A 12295-nucleotide genomic window follows, 5' to 3' on the forward strand; every position below is an offset into this window, starting at 1 on the left:
GTGCATACTTTAGCGCAATCAATGTGTCCTCCTACACATGAATATCATTTTTGAGCTGGTGAGGCTCTTTTTCTCTAATCTAACTTGCGTTAGATATTGATATTCATGGTTGGGTATAGGCCACGAGCTCTAGTGCCATCCATTTTCAGGCTGATTGATTCGGCAGGTGAGTTGTTACACACTCCTTAGCGGATTTCAACTTCCATGACCACCGTCCTGCTGTCAGTATCAATCAACACCTTTTGTGGTGACTCATGAGCAAGTAGTTAGGCGCCTTAACCCAACTTTTGGTTCATCCCACATCGCCGGTTCTGCTTACCAAAAGCGGCCCACAAAAAGCTTGCATTCATAGTCCAAGTGCAATTAAGTCACAAGGACATCTCACCGATTTATAGTTTGAGAATAGGTGAAGGAAAAATTTTCCCCCATTCCTCTAATCATTCGCTTTAACCGATGAAATTGCTTTGCGAAGATTTTTCAATCTTGCTCAAGCTTTTGCTATCCTGAGGGAAACTTCGGAGGAAACCAGCTACTAGATGGTTCGATTAGTCTTTCGCCCCTATGCTCAGGTCAGACGATCGATTTGCACGTCAGAACCGCTTCGGGCTTCCACCATGGTTTCCCGTGGCTTCGCCCTGCCCAAGCATAGATCACCATCTTTCGGGTCGTGTGCTACTTGCTCTGGATCAGTCATGCAATAAGAGCAAAACCGTCCGTGGTTGCGGGACACCGAATCGGCGCCCTCACCACACAAAGTAGTGCAATTCATAAAAATTACACTGTTCACTTTCATTTCGCGTGTGCGCTTTCAATGAGCGACAACACTTGCAAGCAACTCACACTCCTTGGTCCGTGTTTCAAGACGGGCTGTAGAGAGCATTGAATAGGAAGTTGAGGTCAGACAGGCAATCAAGATCAATTTATCTCATTTTGTTTAGAATCAACAAGAAGAATTCCGAGGAAAACTTCTGCTCGATTCATTAACAAGATTTGCCAAAAGACGACAACTACACTACTCGGTAGCCGAGAATATAATATCAAGGCATTGAGTATGGTAACGCTCACTCCAGTTCCCCTTCAACAGTTTCACGTACTTTTCACTCTCTCTTCAGAGTGCTTTTCAACTTTCCCTCACGGTACTTGTTTACTATCGGTCTCGCTTTATAATTAGCTTTTGGAGAGACATATCTCCAGCTTCGAGTTGCACTTTCAAACAACTCTACTCATAGGAATGAGCCATTATGACTGGTATCGAAAATGACCTTTACAGGATTTTCACCTTCTTTGATGCTACTTTCCAGTAGACATCAGGACAAATTCACCAGTCTAGCATCAAACCATACCGGACACCGAGAAATGTTGCCATTTCTCTTCCCGATGAGCTTTTCCCTGTTCATTCGCCATTACTAAGGGATTCTCAGTTGATTTCTTTTCCTCCCCTTACTGATATGCTTAAGTTAAGGGGGTTCTCTCGCCCAATTCAGGTTATGTAGTTGATTGTCTCTTAATTGGTTCACTGACCAATATGAGACAGAAACCGATTCAGCAGTTTTGTTCGCTACTACTATCAAACACAGGTCGAAGTTTCCATTCAGTCATTAATTCCAACTTTCAAATGTTGTTGTTTCAGCTTTCGCTTACTAGAAGCAACATAATACTCGCTGCAATACAGACCTCGGGAAACCCTCACCGTGAATAAGGTTCACTCACATATTTCACTACATTTTGCGTGGGATTGGAGATGAGGCTACTCGTTCTTGCTCAGTACTAGGCTGAAAATTAACGAAACTTCGTTACAAACGTTCACATGTTGATGTTTCCGCTTTCGCGTACTCGAAACAACATAATACTAGTCTTTGTAATTTAGTTTCATAATTTCAACTGTTCTCATGCAGAATTTTTGCTCATTCTTATCCCAAATTTTGACCTGGCTACTAGTTACACTCCTTGTACTTATTGCAAAATGACCACAAATTTCAACAGCTTTCACATGTTGCTGTTTCGGCTTTCGCTTACTACAGTCAACATAATACTCGTTGCAAAAATAAGTGCTCGGCATCTGCAATTTTCCAAAGACGAAGTTTCGCCAGTTCAATTTTCGCTCGCCAATTATGGCTACTAATTCACACGGTACTGAGCTCAACAACATTAAATTTGTTCAGCAAGACTTTCACATGTTGATGTTTTGGCTTTCGCCTACTAGAAGCAACATAATACTCGTCTTGTTAGCTCATTCAATGAGAATAGCTTTTCCCGTTGAGAATTTTTGCCTTCAATTGGCGTTGTAGTGAGTTTGGCTACTCAGATCACCAAATACTTGTGACAATTCGAACCAGAAATGTTTTCAATTTTCACATGCTGATGTTTCGGATTCAACCTACTAGAAGCAGCATAATACTTGTATTCAACAATTTCTGTATCAAATCCCAGTTTTCTCTGGTGCATCTTTGCCAAACTATTCCAAACTGCCTGAGTCTGAATACCAATTACAGGTACTAGTAAATGCACGTTACTAAGGACTATATAGTTCTAGGTTACTGTACACAACGACGTTCACATGTTGATGTTTCAGCTGCCGCTTACTAGAAACAACATAATACTTATCGTGCATACCTTTCCATAACTTGTCCTTTTCAGATGCATTAGTTTCCCTTTGTCTTGGCTTCTACAGTCAGACTGGCTACTAGTAACAGCACAGTACTAATCACATATCGTTCTACAGTTTGCAGACAACTTTCACATGTTGATGTTTCAGCTTTCGCCTACTAGAAACAACATAATACTCGCTGTATACATTTGTAGTTCTCTATGTAACTTTCATGTGAAGAAGTTTCGCCAGTCTTTTTGACTGTCTCAAATCTGAGTCATGCTTAGGCTACTAGTTGCTTCATAGTACTTATCGCCTCGAGATCATTGAACAAAACTTGATTTTCACATGTTGCTGTTTCAGCTTCCGCTTACTAGAAACAACATAATACTAGTCTCATTAAGTTCCGTCTCTTTGCAATTTTCTTATGAAGAAAATTCGCCATCACAATGACTCCAGCAGTTCTTGATCAAGGAATGCAATCATTGATCAGAATGCTATTATTTGAATCGGTTCTGCTTTAAGTGTTCCAATTTTATTGGAAGCACCAACAATAGAACATCAATGTGTTCAATCGAGAGTTATATAACCCTGAATCGGACGCAGTCAACAGCCGAAGCCGAGACCGCCTTTTGCGTTAGAGAGGTCGGTAAACAAATCTTGCGATTCATACCGAATTAACACATATAGCTGTGCTCCTCTTCGTAAAGCGAGCCAAGTGATCCCCTGTTGAAGGATGTATTTGGACCAATCTAGTAGCATTTGGTTTCCAACAAGCTCTCCCAAGTTAGCTTACTTATTGGGCTTTTCAACCAATTCGGTTGGCTACAAGCATCATCAAAGTACTAGCCACAGTTTGATCGCAAAATTCTACGACTTTCACATGTTGATGTTTCGGCTTGCGCTTAGCCTACTATAAGCAACATAATACTAGTCATATCATAGAGCGTGATCAGCTTGTGACGTTCTCATGATGAAGTTTCACCAACAGTGTCTCACTTCGAGCTTAAATCAGCTACTAGTAACTACACAGTACTGACTGCAACGATAACTTTTATCTATACCTTTCACATGCTGCGCTTTTCGGCCAGGGCCTACTAACGTCAACATAATACTCGATATAAACTTTTGTTCATGATGCAGCTTCCCCATGCAGAAGTTTCGCCTTCAAATGCTCTCTTGGCCATATGACGTAAGAAAAGGTTACTAGTAACATCACAGTACTAGCCACAGTTTGATTGCAAAATTCTACGACTTTCACATGTTGATGTTTCGGCTTGCGCTTAGCCTACTAGAAGCAACATAATACTAGTCATATCATAGAGCGTGATCAGCTTGTGACGTTCTCATGATGAAGTTTCACCAACAGTGTCTCATTTCGAGCTTAAATCCAGCTACTAGTAACTACACAGTACTGACTGCAACGCTAACTTTTATCTATACCTTTCACATGCTGCGCTTTCGGCCAGGGCCTACTAACGTCAACATAATACTCGATATAAACTTTTGTTCATGATGCAGCTTCCCCATGCAGAAGTTTCGCCTTCAAATGCTCTCTTGGCCATATGAACGTAACACAAGGTTACTAGTAACATCACAGTACTAGCCACAATTTGATCGCAAAATTCTACGACTTTCACATGTTGATGTTTCGGCTTGCGCTTAGCCTACTATAAGCAACAATAATACTAGTCATATCATAGAGCGTGATCAGCTTGTGACGTTCTCATGATGAAGTTTCACCAACAGTGTCTCACTTCGAGCTTAAAATCCAGCTACTAGTAACTACACAGTACTGACTGCAACTAACTTTTATCTATACCTTTCACATGCTGCGCTTTCGGCCAGGGCCTACTAACGTCAACATAATACTCGATATAAACTTTTGTTCATGATGCAGCTTCCCCATGCAGAAGTTTCGCCTTCAAATGCTCTCTTGGCCATATGACGTAAGAAAAGGTTACTAGTAACATCACAGTACTAGCCACAGTTTGATTGCAAAATTCTACGACTTTCACATGTTGATGTTTCGGCTTGCGCTTAGCCTACTAGAAGCAACATAATACTAGTCATATCATAGAGCGTGATCAGCTTGTGACGTTCTCATGATGAAGTTTCACCAACAGTGTCTCATTTCGAGCTTAAATCCAGCTACTAGTAACTACACAGTACTGACTGCAACGCTAACTTTTATCTATACCTTTCACATGCTGCGCTTTCGGCCAGGGCCTACTAACGTCAACATAATACTCGATATAAACTTTTGTTCATGATGCAGCTTCCCCATGCAGAAGTTTCGCCTTCAAATGCTCTCTTGGCCATATGACGTAACACAAGGTTACTAGTAACATCACAGTACTAGCCACAATTTGATCGCAAAATTCTACGACTTTCACATGTTGATGTTTCGGCTTGCGCTTAGCCTACTAGAAGCAACATAATACTAGTCATATCATGGAGCGTGATCAGCTTGTGACGTTCTCATGATGAAGTTTCACCAACAGTGTCTCATTTCGAGCTTAAATCCAGCTACTAGTAACTACACAGTACTGACTGCAACGATAACTTTTATCTATACCTTTCACATGCTGCGCTTTCGGCCAGGGCCTACTAATGTCAACATAATACTCGATATAAACTTTTGTTCATGATGCAGCTTCCCCATGCAGAAGTTTCGCCTTCAAATGCTCTCTTGGCCATATGACGTAACACAAGGTTACTAGTAACATCACAGTACTAGCCACAATTTGATCGCAAAATTCTACGACTTTCACATGTTGATGTTTCGGCTTGCGCTTAGCCTACTAGAAGCAACATAATACTAGTCATATCATAGAGCTTGATCAGCTTGTGACATTCTCATGATGAAGTTTCACCAACAGTGTCTCATTTTGAGCTTAAATCCAGCTACTAGTAACTACACAGTACTGACTGCAACAATAACTTTTATCTATACCTTTCACATGCTGCGTTTTCGGCCAAGGCCTACTAACGTCAACATAATACTCGATATAAAATTTTGATCATGATGCAGCTTTCCCATGCAGAAGTTTCGCCTTCAAATGCTCTCTTGGCCATATGACGGAACACCAGGTTACTAGTAACATCACAGTACTAGCCACAGTTTGATTGCAAAATTCTACGACTTTCACATGTTGATGTTTCGGCTTGCGCTTAGCCTACTAGAAGCAACATAATACTAGTCATATCATAGAGCGTGATCAGCTTGTGACGTTCTCATGATGAAGTTTCACCAATAGTGTTTCATTCGAATTGGTTCTGCTTTAAGCTCTCCAATTGTTTTGGATGAACCAGTTTTGCCCTTCGAAGCCACTTTTGTGAGCTTTTGTGGGTCTTTACCAAGAGGATATACCTCAAGGCCTCTTTCAATTCCTTTAAGTTCTTTCAACTCCTTTACAGTTTCTAGGTTCACATAGCTGCAAACCTTATTTCTAGTTTTAAGTCTGGCCAACTTGGGGAGAGTTGGTGCAGACCGTGACCAATTCTAGTAGGATGCCACAACAAGAATGTGATCAACTTAGCTTGTCGATGAACCTGCCCCACATTCAAACAACTCTATCGCCTTTTCCTCGTATAGTTATATGCGAGGGCCTCTCATAGAGAGCGCTGTTAGCAACCTTTTCCACATAGACGATAAAGTTGTGAGTGTTTTGCACATGGCTGTTGTCATCACCACGTGACGAGTCAACTCAGCTTGACTCTCTACACTCCGACAAGCTTTGCACATACGCCTTTAGTTCAGTATGTGTCTTTAATCTGACTCCGGTGCCTCAAGCCGGAAAAATTGTCAGATTATGATCATTATCGGTTAGTCATCCCGATGCAAGATCGTATCGTACTGTCTTTGTCTACCTCCAGATTCCGAAGAACAGGAGGAGACTCTCCCAGACCTACATATCTGGGAGAATGTTCAGAGGGCGAGAAGCTGTGGATTACTCTCCCCTAAGAACTGACTAAACTTTACCCTCGTCCAAGGTAAGTTTATTTTAGCTAGCCTTCTATGTAAAGGATCTGAGGCTAAGCTGTGTTTTTTCGAGCCTTTGGCTCGGAGCAAGTTCAGTGGGCGCCCCGAGTAGCTCAACTCTTTCCCACTGAACAGCGCAACGCTCTGTCACTCGCTGGGATTTTTGCGTGTCGGTTCTAACCACGCGACTTGTGGACCTTTTTAGGCCTTTCTCATTCACAAGTCTATAGCTGGGCTTCTATAACCCAGCTTCTGAGATCTAGATAGCTGCAGTTCTGCTAGGCTGCTTTTGCTAACTAGTCTCCCTTTAAGCAGTCCCTTGCCATGACTGCTGAACTATGTATCCACACAAGTAGTTTTTGAGCTCGATACATAATTCGAGATTGGTTGCCAAGCAATCTCTAGCGACAGAGCGTCATGCGCACTACAGACATGGCCTCTACCAGCAGCCATGCCCGAAGGAATCAATCACTGATCCTTCCGCAGGTTCCCCTACGGAAACCTTGTTACGACTTTTACTTCCTCTAGACAATTAAGCTCGATCCGCTTCATCCCGTTGCCGGAGACCGAAGTCCCAACAGTAGGAATTTGCAATTCTTGCTTAACTATCCAATCAGTAGTAGCGACGGGCGGTGTGTACAAAGGGCAGGGACGTAATCCCTATGAGTTGTTGACTCATAAGTACCAGGAATTCCTGGTTCACGTCTGCAAGTTACAACAGACGATCCCCTTGAAGCGCTGTACTTTTCTCTGATTGCCCAGTCCATTTCGGACCAAGGGCTGAGTACTCAATCTAAAAGTACACAGTGTAGCGCGCGTGCAGTCCAGAACATCTAAGGGCATCACAGACCTGTTATAGCCTCACTTCATCTGCGGTATTTAATTCCGCATAGTTCCTCTAAGAAGTGTTTGAATTCACATATAGTGAATTTCATTATTTAGATGGAGAAGATCTCGTTCGTTATCGGAATTAACCAGACAGATCACTCCCTAACTAAGAACGGCCATGCACCACCGCCCATATAATCATGAAAGATATTCAATCTGTCAATCCTTAAGATGTCTGGACCGGGTGAGTTTTCCCGTGTTGAGTCAAATTAAGCCGCAGGCTCCACTCCTGGTGGTGCCCTTCCGTCAATTCCTTTAAGTTTCGATTTTGCAACCATACTTCCCCCGGAACCAATAAACTTTGGTTTCCCGGTTAATCTCTTGCCAAGTCAAGATCGACTTTGACAAATTGTAGGTTGGTATAGTTTATGGTCAGAATTACGAGGGTATCTAATCCTCTTCAATACTCTGACTTTCGTTCTTGATTAATGAAAACATTCTTGGCAAATGCTTTCGCAGTAGTTTGTCTTGCCACGATCCAAGAATTTCACCTCTAACGTAGCAATACAAATGCCCCCGTCTGTTCCTTTCAATCATTACCGCACTCAGCCAACCGGCATCAATCGAGTAGCGGGTCATTCTCCATTATTCCATGCTTTATTATTCGATCCCAAAGGATGCTTTGAACACTCTAATTTTCTCAGGGTGAAAACACCGTTTCCACAGTTCGTCACATTTAAGTGCAAACTATTTCTTCGATGCGAAGGATGAGCGGAACGAGTCAACAGATTTAACTGAAGACCATGTTGCCGTTCTACTCAAACAGATCCAACTATGAGCTTTTTAAACGCAGCAACTATTGCATACGCTTGTAGAGGCTGGTATTACCGCGGCTGCTGGCACCAGACTTGCCCTCTACTCGTTCATCAATGGAGCTTTTAAGTCCATTCCATTCTGATTACAAACCATAAAGGTTCATATCATTATTTCTAGTCACTACCTCCTCGTGCGGAGAGTGGGTAATTTGCGTGCCTGCTGCCTTCCTTGGATGTGGTAGCCGTTTCTAAGGCTCCCTCTCCGGAATCGAACCCTGATTCCCCGTTACCCGTCACAACCATGGTAGTCCGTTACACTACCATCATAGGTTGATAGGTCAGAAATTCGGAAGTTCCGTCCCCAAGCCGAAGCTATCTGGGATCTTTCAGTTACTAGGACTCATCACGGGATGTGTCTGTACTTAGCAAATCACCCGGTGTAGTCTTGTAAAAGTCTCCGACAGTGTCGGACAATCAGCATGCATTAGCTGCAGGGTTACCGCAGTTATTCATTTAGCTTGCAAATCAACTAATAGATAGTAACTGATTTAATGAGCCATTCGCGGTTCCACTTTTTCAAGCTTCGCTTGCACATGCATGGCTTAGTCTTTCAGACAAGCATATGGCAACTGACAGGATCAATCAGTTTAATTGTACTTTGAACAATCTTTCGATTTGTTCGAATTTAGAAAGACATAGCCTTGCGGCCTCGTCAATCTTGCTTTGAGCTTTTTAAATCACGAAGAGTTTCAATGCATGCTTTGGCATGGCTACTAGTTACTACACAGTACTCTACACACTTAGAGTTACCCACGATTACACATTTCACATGCTGATGTTTCGGCTCGCGCGTACTAGAAACAGCATAATACTATGTGTACTGGTAGATAGCGCTCTGTGAGCATTTCCCATGAGCAGGTTTTGCCCTCCAAATCTCTGTTCTACTGTTACCAATACCGGCTAACAACTGTATCATACTAGGGAGAATTGACTCATGATTTAAAAACCAGATGTTCACATGTCGATGTTTCGGCTCTCGCCTACTAGAAACAACATAATACTAGTCTGTTAAAAATCTCAATCACGCCGCCTCTTCAGATACAGAAGTTTTACCTTTTATTGGTTAGAGAACAGCTTTCCAGCTGTCGACATGGTTACTAGTAACAACACCGTACTCAACACAAAAACTTTTCAACTTCACAACTTTCACATGCTGATGTTTCTGCTTTCGCATACTAGAAACAGCATAATACTTATTGTTTTGTCAAGTAATTTGTGTGTCTTTCCCATGTGAAGTTTCACCGGTCAACAATGTTTCCCTGACCAATTACGGCTACTAGTAGCTGTATAATACTAGGGAAAATGATTGAGGATTTAATATCAGATTTTCACATGTTGATGTTTCGGCTTTCGCCTACTAGAAACAACATAATACTAGTCTGCTAAGAAATCTCGCTCAAATTGCCTTTTCACATACAGAAGTTTCACCTTCTATTGGTTAGAGAACAGTTCTCAGCTGTCGACATGGTTACTAGTAACAACATCGTACTCAACACAAAAATTCTTCAACTTCACAACTTTCACATGCTGATGTTTCTGCTTTCGCGTACTAGAAACAGCATAATACTTATTGCTTTGTCAAGAAGTGTGTGTGTCTTTCCCATGCGAAAGTTTCACCGGTCAGCAATAATTGCCGTGTCCAATTAAGGTTACTCATAGCTGTATAATACTAGGGAAAATGATTGAGGATTTAATATCAGATTTTCACATGTTGATGTTTCGGCTTTCGCCTACTAGAAACAACATAATACTAGTCTGCTAATAAATCTCGCTCAAATTGCCTTTTCACATACAGAAGTTTCACCTCTTCTTGGTCACTGTACAGATGATGCTGTCTGTTCTTTATTTGGTTCTGCTTATTATAAGGAGGGGCATCACTCCTTCCTCCTTGGTTTGCATGCATTAAGCCTGCTTTGTGAAAAGCGTATCTTTCTAGCTTTTCTTCGCCTTACTCGAGTAGGACGATACAATCCAGACATTAGTCAGTCTTGGTGTAAAGTCACTGAGTATTATTCGGTTCTGCTTTATTCAGCAATATGCTGTATAATTGTTGTAATTTGCGAACATATTTGTTCTCAGTTCCGAACTACTAGCGACGACAGATTACCAGCGGTCATGAGCCATCAAGGTAGTTCTTTGGTGCATCAAGTAGAGAGGTGCCATCAAACAACACTTCCCTAATAATGCTACACACATAGAATTTGCTACAGTGCAGCTTTTTACTTTGCAAAATTTGCGCACAAATTTTGCATAGAATAAATGTTTTATCAAGATTTTTAGATCCCCTCCCTTGAGAGAACGTTACTCCTTTAAGTGAACACCCCGCGGCGTCCTGTTGTTATTGCTTATAACCATTTCGCAAGCCGGAGGCATAATGCACTACGCAAGCCGCTACTTTGGCACAGAGGCACCTAGTTTTACACCCGGGACTTCAGGTGGCCCAGTTTTACACCCAGTACAGCGGTGCCAGTTGGTAACCCGGTGGATCCTCGGAGACCAGACATGATCATAGATCAAACCCGATGTATGCTACTCCTGAACGTATAGTATCTCCACTGTGCAATGAAATTATCGTTCGTTTCGGGCCTTCCTATACGTTCAGCAGACAATCGCTAGGAATTCACCTCGTGACCCGTGGTGACCACACTGGATTTCAAGTTTATTGATTTGGACAGACCTGTCATTTATTTTGCTTTTCAGCTTCAGTTCTGCTCGATCTAGCTTGCCTAAGGCTTGATCTCGCTTTGCTCACCCCTGTAGGAGCCTCTACTAGTACCACTCGGAGTAATGGGGAATCCACCAGACCTAATCGATGAATGCCATCAAACAACAAACATCATACCCGGCTTCATCAGGCATATTTTATTACTTCCGAGAGGTACTTTAGTATCAGATCTTTCTCCATGCCTCTTATGAGGACCCGTCAGACCTTTCGGTTTATCGTTTAGCTTCAGTCCTGCTCGATCTAGCTTTCCCAAGGCTCGATCTAGCTCTATTCGCCCCACTAGAGGGCTCTCTAAGACCCCTCGGTCTTAGTGTTAGCTCCGGTACTGCTCGGTCGTGCTTGCTGAAGGCCCGACCCAGCTTTAGTTAGATTCTCGTACTTTCTCTTGGCCTCTCTAGGAGGACCAGACAGACCTCTCGGTCTATCGTTTAGCTTCAGTCCTGCTCGATCTAGCTTGCCCAAGGCTTGATCAAGCTCTATTCGCCCCGCTAGAGGGCTCTCTAAGACCCCTCGGTCTTAGTGTTATCTTCTGTAATGCCTAACCAAGCTTACTACAGGCCTTGGTCAGGTCTTTATCGGTCACCGATTAGTAACAGACCAATCATAGGGCCTTCCACCCTATCCGGGTTGAGGTCTTTAGTCCAGCCATATTTTGACAAGACACCTCTCCCTAATAATGCCCCACACATAGAATTACTGTCCATGCAGTATTTAACTTGTGTTTTTTTCTAAAATTTGATTTTCACTTTTTGGAGGTTCATTTGCTCCTCTGACACTCTTTCAGCTTCAATCTTACTCGATCTAGCTTTCCCAAGGCTCGATCTAGCTCTATTCGCCCCACTAGAGGGCTCTCTAAGACACTTCGGTCTTAGTGTTAGCTCCGGTCTTGCTCAATCGTGCTTGCTGAAGGCGCGATCAAGCTTTAGTTAGCTTCTCGTACTTCCTCTTGGCCTCTCTAGGAGGACCAGACAGACCTCTCGGTCTATCGTTTAGCTTCAGTCCTGCTCGATCTAGCTTTCCCAAGGCTCGATCTAGCTCTATTCGCCCTGCTAGAGGGCTCTCTAAGACCCCTCGGTCTTAGTGTTAGCTCCGGTACAGCTCGGTCGTGCTTGCTGAAGGCCCGATCAAGCTTTAGTTAGATTCTCGTACTTTCTCTTGGCCTCTCTAGGAGGACCAGACAGACCTCTCGGTCTATCGTTTAGCTTCAGTCCTGCTTGATCTAGCTTTCCCAAGGCTCGATCTAGCTCTATTCGCCCTGCTAGAGGGCTCTCTAAGACCCCTCGGTCTTAGTGTTA

General features: G+C 42.8%; 1 pseudogene; it reads right to left on the bottom strand.

Moving 5' to 3' along the window:
• Nucleotides 1-3173: 3173 nt before the first annotated feature.
• Nucleotides 3174-3325, bottom strand: LOC142356183 (5.8S ribosomal RNA; annotated as a pseudogene).
• Nucleotides 3326-12295: the final 8970 nt, after the last annotated feature.

This window comes from Convolutriloba macropyga, unplaced genomic scaffold (assembly GCF_964194025.1).
Source record: "Convolutriloba macropyga unplaced genomic scaffold, txConMacr16.3 SCAFFOLD_6374, whole genome shotgun sequence".
Classification (NCBI taxonomy): domain Eukaryota; kingdom Metazoa; phylum Xenacoelomorpha; order Acoela; family Convolutidae; genus Convolutriloba; species Convolutriloba macropyga.